Source organism: Elgaria multicarinata, chromosome 1 (genome assembly GCF_023053635.1).
Source record: "Elgaria multicarinata webbii isolate HBS135686 ecotype San Diego chromosome 1, rElgMul1.1.pri, whole genome shotgun sequence".
Classification (NCBI taxonomy): Eukaryota; Metazoa; Chordata; class Lepidosauria; order Squamata; family Anguidae; genus Elgaria; species Elgaria multicarinata.
In genome coordinates this window covers 45,240,524-45,253,734 of record NC_086171.1, presented here as the reverse complement: position 1 = coordinate 45,253,734, position 13,211 = coordinate 45,240,524, and the positions used below count along the sequence as shown (strand labels likewise).

At 42.9% G+C, this 13,211-nt stretch overlaps 1 protein-coding gene across 2 annotated transcripts in view; it reads left to right on the top strand.

The window, feature by feature from the left end:
- The window catches only part of FAM171A1 (family with sequence similarity 171 member A1), an 88,241-nt gene that overhangs the window by 66,526 nt on the left and 8,504 nt on the right, over nt 1-13,211 (top strand). The window lies entirely within an intron of this gene.

The following is a 13,211-nucleotide window of genomic DNA, read 5'->3' as shown; positions in this document are numbered from 1 at the left end:
TGCAGCTGCTGAACCACACACATGGGTAGCCCCACATAGAGCATGTTAGAGTAGTCTAATTGTGAGGTTACCAGTGCATGAATGACCTTGGCTAGGCAATCCCTATCCAGGAATGGGCGTAGCTGGTGTACCAGCTGAAGTAGCTAATGGGTGCTCTGGGCCACCGAGGCCATCTGGGTCTCCAGTGACAAAGATGGATCGAAGAGCACCCCCAAATTATAGACCTTGCTCCTTCAAGGGGAGTGCAACCCCATTCGGAGCAGGCAAACACCCCAATTCCTGAGATGTTTTGGCTCAGAAATGGTCAAAAAGGAGCTCTGATCTGCCCGGACAAGAGCTTGCACTTCCTTAGGTGCAGGGAGGCCCTCATTCCATTTTCAGAACTACTGAGTTAATCTTCAGCACTGCAAGGTTCGGAACATCGGGATCTGCCTTTTACCGAGTGTGACCATTGGTCCATTTAGTCTGGCAGTGGTTCGGCAGGGTTCAGGCAGGAGTTTTTCCTGCTTTACCTGGAGATGCCGGGGATTGAACCTTAGACCTTCAGCATGCAAAGCAGATGCTCTTCCACGGAGCACGGGACCAACCCTTCCCAGATACTATTTCAGATCCTGCTCACTTGAAGTCAAGTAGGAAGCAGCTTTTTCAGATAGGGTTCCTGTTACAGGAACGGGTTATTTTCCCCCAGTGAGATAATCTTAGCTTTGCATGATATGGAAATACCCTTTAAAAAATGGATAGAGATTGCAGTCTTTCAGAATAGGTAGCACTGGTGCAATAGGAAAGGACACTTGTCCATTTTGCTGTTTCGTTTCCGGTTTAATTGAAGTGCAGCTTCTTGCGTTCCGTTTTAGCTTACATCCTCCTTTCCCAGAACCCTTAACATACATCCTGGATGCAACCTTGTTGTTGTGTTTTGGCTTGCTATATTCCATGCAGAGAGGTCATTATGACCCCTCAGAGTAAATCCAAACTGACTGCATGTTAATTCGAAGCGATTATGATATGTAAGGCAGAAGAGTGTCCTGGGGGTGGGGGTGGGGGGTTATTTTTAGCTTCACAGAGCCAAGGTGCTGCTTATGTCCTTAGTGTAGAGAGGCAGGCTAATAATAATAATAATAATAATAATAATAATAATAATAATAATAATAATAATACAATTATTTCTTACCCGCCTCTCCATTTTGATTGCAGCGGGGAGCAACAGTAAGTATAAAATACATGCAATACTGATTAAAAACATAGTATTTGATGCACTGCATTGGCACTAAGAGTTTGAAATTGCATCTCGAGAAAGGGCTGAAATGATGTTTGACATTCTGAGTCAACACGTGCAGTTGGCAATTCAATATTAGATGTATGTAACTTATAAATGTCAGGCATTACGTTTCTCTCCCCAAGTATTCTTGCAGGGAAAGATCATTTATTTATTTATTTATTTATTGCATTTCTATATTGTCCAATAGCCGAAGCTCTCTGGGCGGTTCACAAAAATTAAGACCATTCAAAGTATAAAACTAAACAGTATAAAACCATAATATAAAATACAATATAAAAGCACAACCAGGATGAAATCGGCAGTAGTGCAGAAATACAAATTTAAAACAGCAAAGTTAAAATTAATTTATAGACTGTTAAAATACTGAGAGAATAAAAAGATCAGGGTGAGCCTCAACCTTGCACTCTTCTTGCAGGAAGAGGAAGTGTGCAATGCAATGAGAGCAGAAGGAAGGAACATTGTGGATCGCCCAGAGAGTTTTGGCTGTTGGGCAGTATAAATGTATAATAAATAATATTTAAAAAAAAAACATGCAGGCTTGAGTGCCACTGGATTTATGGTAGACCAGGATATCAGTTTGATAAACAAATAGTAAACAAATTATATTGCTGGATGCAAAGCTTGCCAAAACTAGCGTAAGGTGTACTGCAAGTAGGGCTGGATTTAAACTTCTTGTGGCCCTAAGCTATAACATGAGTGAAGAGGCCCTTCAACAAATAATAATAAAAAAATTAAATGCAAAATACGGGCTGTACAATTAAACGGAATTTGATAGTCCTGTAATATAGGTATTAAAAATGCAGGTTATATGTGTTGCACATTCTTTATTTAGGAGTTTGTCAAACACGTAACACTATTCCCCTTCTGAAGATGTCTTATTTATTTATTTATTGCATTTGTATATCGCCCAATAGCCGAAGCTCTCTTCATTTTTTATGACGTTTATAGTTTCCCAGTGGCAATGTTGTAAACATTTTTGTTTTTTTTTCTTTCTTTCTAACGCGAGACCCCTTGTAATATGAGGCCCTAAGCTGTAGCTTGTTTAGCTTGTATGTAAATGTGGCCCTGACCACAAGGAAGTTGAACTTCTTTCAACTCAGGGTCTGGATTCCATTTTGTAGAAGCAGTCAGGGGATTGAAGTGGTGGGTGGAGCTAAGGCAAATGGGGTGGCGCCCAAAATGCTGGCATACTTTAATTTAAAGCTCTTGCTGTCAGTAACTCAGCCTTAGGTGAGGTGTTTCAGCCTTTTAGGATGGGGATGCGGTGGGGGGGACTGCACAGCAGCTGAGAAAACCATCAAAGTTCAGTGGTTGGGGGAAAAGAGTAGGGCCAAGGGGAACTAGGCAGACCAACTTTGGATCTCAACCCAGGGGTTCAGCACCCCTGAAGTACATGCAGCGGGAAGTCTTGCCAGTCATGACTTCCAGTTGAATAAGTGTAACTCATAATGAACTTTATAAAGAGACTTGAATAAATCACCCCTCTCCCTTTGCCCTGAAGCAGTTGCCATTATGGTGAAGCAGATGATAGTTCGTTTATTCAGAGAGTACAAAAAGTAACTTGCACTGCTTGTGATGAATACATTTATCCCACTTTTACCTTTGGTGAGGAGGTATGGACAGATTTTTTTTTGGGCGGGGGGTATTGTCTCAAAAGCCTGGCAAAACATGTTTGGCCAGAGCTATAAAGTAGGACAAAAGAAATATGTATGGACACCATGGAGAAATGATGCCTCTTCCGAAACACTTTCAGTTGTCCATCTCCAGCCTAAGGATCATCTCACATGCATGTATACCCAGTGGTGAATGTTAGGGGTGTGCACAGACCCCCCACTCCGCTTCACTTTCAGATCCGCCATTTTTGGATCGGGCCGCTCCGCCCCGCCCCCACTCCGCCTGTGCCCATTCCGCTCCGCTCGGAGCTCCGGATCCGAAAGCCCGGTAAGGGACCAAGGGAGAGGGGGCCCTTACCTGCCTCCGTCCGCGGTCCGTCACCGTCTTCAATTGAGCCCGCGGTTCCACCAGGAAGTCTGGGCCGCGGCCCAGACTTCCTGGTGGAACCGCGGGCTCAGTTGAAGACACTGACGGACTGCGGACGGAGGCAGGTAAGGGAGAGGAGGGCGGGGGGGGGGTTACCGGGCCCTGCCGCTGTCGCCGCATGGGCGACAGCGACAGCAGCAGGGCCCGATAAACCCCACTTACCTTTCCGGCGGAGCTCCGGATCGAGGCGAGGGATCCGCCTTCACCTCGATCCGCTCCGCCGGCCTCCCAATCCTCTTCGCCTCCGCCTTAAGGGCAGGCGAAGCCCCCCGCTCCGCTCCTGCTTCTCCGGTCCGATTAGAAGCGGAGCACATCCCTAGTGAATGTGTGCAAGATTAAGGTATTCAATTTTCAGACAAATATATCAGAAAGTATACAAATGAAAAGCAGGGCAGTGGCAAAGGGACATGGCAGGGATTTGCAGCATGCAAAATATACCCCAAGAAATAATGTTCATTTCTGAGAGCCAGGATTGAGTCATCCATTATAGCCAAACAGTTTAATATTATGCCAAGCAAAACATAATGACATCGGATTGGTCATTATGTAATTACTGTTTTTCAAGCTACAGAGAGGAAGTTCAGCCTCTGCAAAGTTCATAGTTCATGCTGTTTATTTTTATTTTGGGGGATACTGCTGATAACTTGCTTTGGACATTCTTTTCTGACTAAAGGAAATATCATTGTTTAATGTTTCATTTTGAAGTAAAGCAGCTCCTACCCTGTCCAAGGAGTACACAATTTAACTGCTTCCGAAGAGTTATATATTCCCTTGTTGCTATAGAAATGGTAGCTACCCAAAAAATAGTTTATAGATCATAGGCAGCAGCTACATAATACAATCAACGCAAATATAATTGCATGGTAGCTGACATGCTGTCGTGTCGAGAGGAAAAGGACTGCTTTTGGGATGAAGGCTTTATTGCATCACGTCTAGGTTTATTGCATCACATTTAGCAGTAGTTAAAAGCAAAGGATACACACATTTCTGTTTACTGCAATGCAGATGTAAAAACAGATTATGGGTAGCGCTTACAGCTGAGGCCTCGTTTGCACCCAGAACTAACCATAGCTTAGCAGCACTAGAACAATGGGTTACGCCCAGGTTCACTTGTCATGCTCACAACCTCTGACTGGGCCAATAGGAGGTTGTTTACAGAAACTGGAAGTGGCTTGCAGAAGCGTAGCTCCCTGTAAATTGTGGGTTAAATAACCCATGATTTGCTGACATGATGTGTGAACTGGATTGCTGTGAGCTTTGGCCTCTTGCATTCCCCCTTTACTCTGGCACAGCCACAAGGAGGAGCTTTGAAGATTCCCTACTAGAATAACCACAGCTTGTCACATTGTCCAAACCCAAGCATTGTTAATGGTAACTGTGGTTTGTTGAAACAAGCCACATCAAACCATAGTTTAAAGATGATTTGTTTCAAGTATGTGTAGTTAATCATGGTTTAGGTTCTGATAACGTTCTCAGTTGTGAGGACTCTGAAACAGAAGTTGAAGCTTCTGATCTCCTTGTGGTCCCAGGGTTACTGTGGTTCATTCTCATGACATGAAACCAAGGGTAGGAAACCTGGTGTCCTCCAGGTGGTTTGGACTACAACTCCCATTACCCCAACCAACTTGGGAAAGTCTGATCTATGGGTATAAACATAGGAAGCTGACTTTCAACAAGTCAGACTTTTTGTCTATCTAGTCCAGCAGTATTGTATACTCTGGCAGCACCTCTCCTTGATTTCAGCCAGAGGTCTTCTGCATCACCTGATCTCTTTTACTGGAGATGCTGAAGATTGAATCTGGGACCTTCTGCATTCAAAGCATTGCTCTACCCCTGAGCTATATGATGGAATGGTTCCCTACCCATGCTTTGACTTCTGAGTCAGCCATGCTCTACTACAGGGGTAGGGAATGTGGGGCCCTCTTGATGTTAGTGGATTGCAACTCCCATCAGCCCTACTCAGTGCAGCCAGTAGTGAAGGATGATGAGCATTGCAGTCCAAGAACATCTGGAGAACCAGACATTACCCATCCCTGTTCTACCAGTAAGTAGTGTTTCTTTTATAGCAGCCTTCCATGCTGGCTGGGGATGATGGGAATTGTAGTCTAACACATCTGGAGGCCACCAGGTTGGAGAAGGTTGTTCTATAGGTTTAGCTTCTCATCAAAAACAATGTGAATTATGAGGTTAGGTATGGGACTGTGACATGGTGTTTAAATGTTCACTGTAAAGAATTATATCTAAAAAAAACCACCTTTGCTTTTATATTTTCTGTTTTTATTACAAAAGAAAACAGTATGTTTTATGCAAACCATCGAACAGTCATTTGCTATATAAGATATGATGTCTCTTGAGTTCTTTTTTTAAAAAATAAAAGGACGTTAGGGAGCAAAAACAAAGGAAACTACCTGTGTGTGTAATTTGCCCCCTCCTACTTCAGATGTAATTAGAATTGCTAAGAAGGGAGAAGAGATGTGTTCCTTAGTTCAGTATTAGACAGGTAATTTACACATACAACAGAAAAGTAGACTGAAAGTGACAGCAGGAACAAAGGAGGGAAAAATCCAAAGTTCAACTTGGATTTTAGTAATAAATCAAGCGATTATCCTTTGGGGAGGATTTCCCCCTGTCCCTGCCACCCTGACAAAAATTATACACATGCAATCTGTTTCCTTTCCTTATCAGCATCCAAAAATAAGCAAAATGGTTTATTTATTTATTTATTTTGCCAAACCTTGATGTTTCTTCTATAAAACAGTAGCAGGATGAAAGTAAAACTGTCTAGCTGGCCAGAGGCTGTGCAACAACAACAGAAAAATACTCAAAAGAATGAGGGAGAGTAAGGAAGGTATGATCTCAGGCCATATATGCTTATTTCTTGGGTTGCCTGGTAACTTCAAAACAATGGCTATAACCCCTGTGTATTGGGAGGGTGGAGGGAGCCTCTAGGATCAAACTTTTGGTGCCATAGTAATTGTCTAGAATGCACCTCTGAAGTGTTTTATGTTCTTGACTGATAGCTTTCTGCTTTAAAATAAACACACACACACACTATTTTGAAGCAAGCTTTCTCATGCTTGATTGATGGTAAGGCGTTCTTCTGTCCAATCCGGTGATCACTTCTAACGAAAAGGCAAATTTCCTCACATTGGAGAAGAAGATCTTCATATTGAACTGTTTTTTAAAAAAGATCTAATTAAAGGTAAAAGAAAAGTCAACCCTCGCATGAACTCTGCACAAGGAAAACTGGCGCTGAAGTTCAGAGTAATGTTTGGAAGCACAGCTCACTTTTCATTCCTCCAAAGTTGTTGGTCTTCATGGGATATGGTGTGCCGACTCTCTAGAAGCTACCAAGGCAACTAGAAAGGGGTGCATGGTATAGTCCTCTCATGACTGTACCACCTTAGAATGCAAAAGTGTCAAAATCCCTTTGCTTAGGCATGTAGCAACTTCGACATGTTAGCTCTCCACATCCTGGATATTTTTGAGGTGGTACATTCACACACTTCATCTGTCTTCTCCCACTGGATGTTTAAATTGCCTCTAGAACACTGGACATTGGGAGTGGGTGAGGGTGGGGGTGAACCAGAGACCTATAGTCTAACATTCTATTTGCACAGTAGCCAATCAGATGTCTCTGTGAAACCCACCATCAGGACGTGAGCACCTTTCCCATCCATGTTCCCTCAGTAACTACACCGAATATAGCACATAGTAGAGCTGTTAAATCCTTTTCATTCCAGTGCTGGGTGGGGCTGATGTCAAAAAGGATGAGGCCAAAATACCAAAAATACCAGCATATGTTAGCTTAATTGGTAACAGTTCATGTAGAAAATGTAACTGCGAAATGTTTCTTTTACAACAAACCCTATTATGTAAATGGTAGCATAGAATTAAGGGCCAAATGCAATAGAAGTTTAGGAAGAAAAACATCCTACCACTCCCAGCATGCTCCAGGCAACCATGCTAGCTGGGGCATGCTAGGAGTGGTAGGACTTTTTTCTGTCTAAACTTCCATTGGATTGTGCCTTAACTTTATGATCATATGAAACTGTTTTACACTGAGTCAGGCCTTTGATCCTGCCAATGCAGTCCTGTTTACACTGACTTGGCAGTGGCTCCCAAGGTCTTAGGGTCTTTCCTAGTCCTGATAGCCAAGTTCCTTTTTAAATCCAATATCGGGAACTGAAGTTGGGACCATCTTCATGCAAGGTGTGCTCTGCTATTGAGCTATGGCAGCTTTCCCCAATCTGATGCCCCTCCAGATGAGGTGGACTGCAACTTCCACCATTCCCAGCTGGCTGGGGATAATAGAAATTGTAGCCAACCTCATCTGGAGGGGCATCAGATTGGGGGAGGCCTCTCTCCTAAACCACAGTGAGTGAGATGTGAACATACACATGCGGTACTCATTGGATTTCTAGTCCATTCCCTTCCTCATTCACCCACTTCCTTGCATGGCACACTTCTAAAGGCAGAAGTATGGGGAGGTGGGATAATGCACAGTCCTAAGGGCAGAAAATGAAGGCAATGGCCATAACTTACCGATTGCACCACAGCAGCTGGTTAAAACTAAATGCGTTGGGCAGGTTTTTTTAGGGGGAATAGTGGGATTTCAGTGTTGAACACTGCAAGCTAAAATTGTTCATTCTCATCAGTGCCTGGAATAAAGTTTTATGAAATAGAAAAGAAGGCACTGCAGTTTAATAATTTATCACGTTATTAAATATTGAGCTTATTGAAAAGCATGACATCATGTTAAAATAAGAGCCTGGCATTTACTGTGAACATGGCCCAAGCCACCAGAATAAATAAATTCAGTATTTGGAAGTGCTGGATTTTGGCCGGATTGTGGCCTTTATACATTTGCATGTGGGTGGTGGCACCTGTGTGTGTTAGGGGCTCTTGAACGAGGCCAAGTCAATGCTTGTGGAACAAACCGCTGGTAGCATGGATTTCTTCTCCTGCCCCCCTGCAGCCCCTACACATGCCCCAGATCTGCCCCAAAGGGGTGCAATGGGGAGGACAGCATGGGGATGTCCTGTTGCATGGGAACATCTGCTCATGCAGCAGGAATCGGAAACACAATCCATTGTGCAGTTTATGAGTATCGCTTTACCTGGAGATCTGCTGGTGGTTTATAAGAAGTACTGGGCTAAATGGACCATTGAGTAGTTTGCAGGCCACCTGGGTTGCTAACCACAGTGTAACAGCTAGCCACATGGGCACAAGTATATAGGTGTTTCCTTGCCAGTATGGGATCAACCCAACGAACAGAGTAGCTATGTCAGTTATGGGACAAGTAAATGAGGTCCCAGTATAATGCAATGTCAGTAAGTCCATCTATCTTCGCACTGCATTCTAGCATATTTTTTGCTCTTTTTCTCCATCCTGGTTCTTAAAGGTAGACCTAGCCCACCAATTTCTCCGTAGCCCAGTAAGAATAACATTTCCTCCTAGAGACAAATAGAGAAATACCTTGGCTGGATGCTACCTGCTGACTCTGTTTCCCCCGCCCCCTCAAACAGTGACATCACTTTTAAAAAATGTATCCTAATACTGATAGCGTATGTTTGGAGTAGAATCAGAAAGCATTATCTCATCTGAGTTCTTCTGGAGCCAAATAAGCATTGATCTTGGCCTATGAAAGCCAGCTGCAGTTGCTCCATGGAAAATTCTATAAAAAGCCAAAAGTTCCGTTGTCTATTTCGGATATTGACTGACTAGTTTTGAAGCCAACATTATGGTGCTAAATGACGGAGCAGTGTGTTGGTTCAAACAAAACTGTCAGGTGGAGATTTATAGAGTCTTAAAATGTAAATAAATAAATAGGCCTTCCTTTATGGTATATGTATATGTTATTGTTTTTTAAAAAACAAAAACCTTTGGACCCATTTACTGGCACATTTTAAGATAAACATAGTGGCGATAAAAGAATCCATCCTAGGTTTTGGCAGGAGGAGGACAGGAACTCTATAGATTTAATTGGGATGACTGATTATGGGGCCTGTGGGGAAAAAATGGCTTGCCAGCTAATGCAGTTTCCTGCTTGATACATCCAGCAGAGTAGCTATATAAGATAATGACAGTTCTGTGATGGTGTACCAAGAAATCTAGTGTCTGCTGTAGAAGAATACTTTGGTGGAAACTGTCAACAGAAGCAGCCCAGGACATTTTGATGTCTGAATAGTGTCCCAACACTAAAAAATAAAATAAAAAATGGCCTGAATACAGATTTAGCCATACATAGAGAAAGCCCATTGAAATCAATGGGACGAGTTACTTATGACTGTGTCCTGTTGATTTCAATGGGTCTACTTTATAAGTCAGCAAGGATCCAACCCAACATTGTTATATTGTTTTTGCTAGTATTTGAAGAGGTTATTTGGATATATTTGCATCAACCTTCAAGGCACAGCAAATTATCATTTTTCTTGAACTATTAAAATTGTCATTTATGAACTAAACAACTGACAATCGTATTGGGCAATTGTTGTTTGGCCACCTCAGGTGGCAAATTCTCTTCGGGACACAATCCAAGACACTGGTTTTAACCTTTGAAGTCCTACATTGCTCCAGCCAAACTTCTTTCAAGGCTATCTTCTTCCAAGTTGTTCAGTAACAATCCTGAGGTTGTTCTCCACCACAGGTGCACAGACGGCTTGTAGGATCTATTTTGGTGTTCTACTAGAACTCTGAAGTCCACCAACTGGAACAAGGACCTAATCTACACCAAACAGGATATTATTATTATTTATTTATTTATTTATTTATTTATTTATATAGCACCATCAATGTACATGGTGCTGTACAGAGTAAAACAGTAAATAGCAAGACCCTGCCGCATAGGCTTACATTCTAATAAAATCATAATAAAACAATAAGGAGGGGAAGAGAAAGCAGACAGGCACAGGGTAGGGTAAACAGGCACTGGGTAGGGTAAAACTAACAGTATAAAGTCAGAACAAAATCAAGTTTTAAAAGCTTTAGGAAAAAAAGTTTTTAGCTGAGCTTTAAAAACTGCGATTGAACTTGTAGTTCGCAAATGTTCTGGAAGAGCGTTCCAGGCGTAAGGGGCAGCAGAAGAAAATGGACGAAGCCGGGCAAGGGAAGTAGAGACCCTTGGGCAGGCGAGAAACATGGCATCAGAGGAGCGAAGAGCACGAGCGGGACAATAGTGTGAGATGAGAGAGGAGAGATAGGAAGGAGCTAGATAGTGAAAAGCTTTGTAGGTCAACAGGAGAAGTTTATATTGGATTCTGAAGTGAATTGGAAGCCAATGAAGAGATTTCAGAAGTGGAGTAACATGGTCAGAGCGGCAAGCCAAGAAGATGATCTTTGCGGCGGAGTGGTGAACAGAAACCAACGGACTGATGTGAGAAGAAGGAAGGCCAGTGAGAAGAAAGTTGCAGTAGTCCAACCGAGAAATAACCAATGCATGAACAAGAGTCTTGGCAGAAGAGACAGACAAAAATGATCGAATCCTGGCAATATTATACAGGAAAAAAAATATTGCACTATGAAAGCAGTATATAAAAGGCAGGAGCCACACTACTGCTTTAAAGCAGTACTGAAGTGCACTGACAACTGTTGGGGCCCACTGACACATACCATATACCGCTTTCATAGTGCTGTACCCTGCTTGGTGTGGCTCCTGCCTTTTATATACCGCTATCATACTTCTTTCATAGTGCAAGATCCTGCTTAGATTAGGCCCAGGAGTAAAATAGTGGCTCGGGCAGGCAGGCATACGCTAGGAACTAAGGAACAGGATGTCACTGAGCACATGCTCAGCCCTGGAATTTATGATCAGCACCAGAACCAAGCTCATAAGTCCTTTCACACAACAATCCATTCCAGGTTTTCCTCTGAGCATTCTTTTCCAGCAACCTAATTTAGTTGCATAGCAGGGAAGATACTGGGGAGAGGGGTCACCTCCCCCCCAGCCCCGGCATGTTTTGCCAAGCCCTGGGCTGGAGTGTTAGAGCGTATCTTCCATGAGCTTTTTTGATGACTACATTATGCAGTGGGGGGGGGGGTTATATTGAAAAATAGCGAGGAGGTGCTCTTAAAGAGGCATTGCAAGGATTTTGTTTATGTTAGTAAAGCATAACATGAGTCGGTGGCTGGATGCAAGTTTTCCCCTGCAGAATATCTGTTGCAAGGGCTCCTGCCATAAACTCAGATTTTGCCAGTGTTCTAAAAATATTATTTCCTCTGGTTGTCCAAACAAATTTATCAGCTTTTGTGCATTGCTTTTGTATTTCCAAGTAACTCAACTATTTACCTGCGGTAGAATGGCAACACAGGGCATGATTCGAATATTAAGTGGGTCACTAGAATATGTAATTTTCGAGAATCTTAAAATGAACAGGAGTTAACCCACTGACTCAAACAGAATGACGTGTATAATAAATACAGTATAACTTGAATTCTTCTGGTCTCGAGGTGTGTGTTCCTTTTTTCTTCTTTTCATTGTTAACTGTGGTGCCCACTGGTGGTGGGAAAGCAAAACTACAAGTGTTGATCATTAATAAAGTCTAACTCAGCTTTGCCATTCTTACAATTTTGTTTGTGTATCTGAAAATCACCCATATTGATTTATACCCTAATGGTCATATAGAATTTAAAATTAAATCAATGATTTTCCCTCCTTAAATTTAGTAAATACTATGTTAATGGTATAAAGTATGCAGAAGTATTATTTATATATAAATTTGAGGAACATTTATATTGCAATCCTGTAGCAACGTAGCTGGAAATAAGTACCATTGGCCATTTTATCACTTAATTCTGAGTAGAAATGCATAGGATTGCTCTGTTAATGGTTTATGACCTTAAGAACTGTCGTCATGCGGGGCTGCTCTTTTCCTCCAGGAGGTAGGAGGAAGCCTACATCTGAGTTTGGACGATCACGGGGAGGGGGGGAAGAAGCCATCATGGCTTCTCCCACTGCCCATGCTGCATGCGCCCCTGTTGTTTAATGTGAACTGGGTGGGTACAAAGCCACCACCACTCGCGCCACTTTCACAGAACATGCCAACCCATGCTGCAGCATTGGTAATTATGTAAGTGGGGGCAGGGGAAGAGGCCATGATGGCTGCTTTCCCCCCTGCGATTCTCCAAAACACCTCCCAGGCTTTGAATAAAAAGGTCCCATTTTCAATCCCCAGCATGTCCAGGATGGGCTAGAAAACGACCTGTCTGAAATCCTAAAAAGGCAACGCGAGCCAGTGTATGCAGTGCCTACTACTAGATGAACCAATGTGTTCTGACTCCGTATAAGTCACCTTCCTGCATAGCATGTACAGCTCCCATCATACATTCTGATCAATGCAATGTCAGTATTCACCAGTGCTGTACTACAACTCAAAAGAGTATATTCTGACTTTTCAGAGATGTTGTTCAGATCCTGTCATTGCATGTGGATGTGTTCCAGGGAGATGAAGCATCAGAAGAAGAGTGTGGGGATTGTCCCTTAAACAGGGACACTCAAAAGGCTTTGGCTAGCTGCCAGAGCCCTTCTAGGAGCCAAGCTAGACAGGATGCTGAATGCATCACTTGGAGTCACATCTATTTCTTCTTTTTTTAAAATAACAAGACATGCAGAGGTGGTTTTCATCAGGACCGCAACACACGGAGAGGAGAAGTTTAACTCGTTCTTCCTCGGCCACCCCCCTGGTGAAAATCCACGGAGGCCTCCCTCCCAGGGCTGATGGCAGCTGAGAGGAGGGGGGGCCTTTATTGGGACAGTGGTAGAGGAGGAAGTAGTTAAACATTCCCACCCCATGCCTGTTTTTATTTTTTCAACATAATTGATGTATTTAGTGTCATATATAGTTTGATCCTTACAGCACAATTCCACAAGTCTTTACTCAGGAGTAAGCCATTG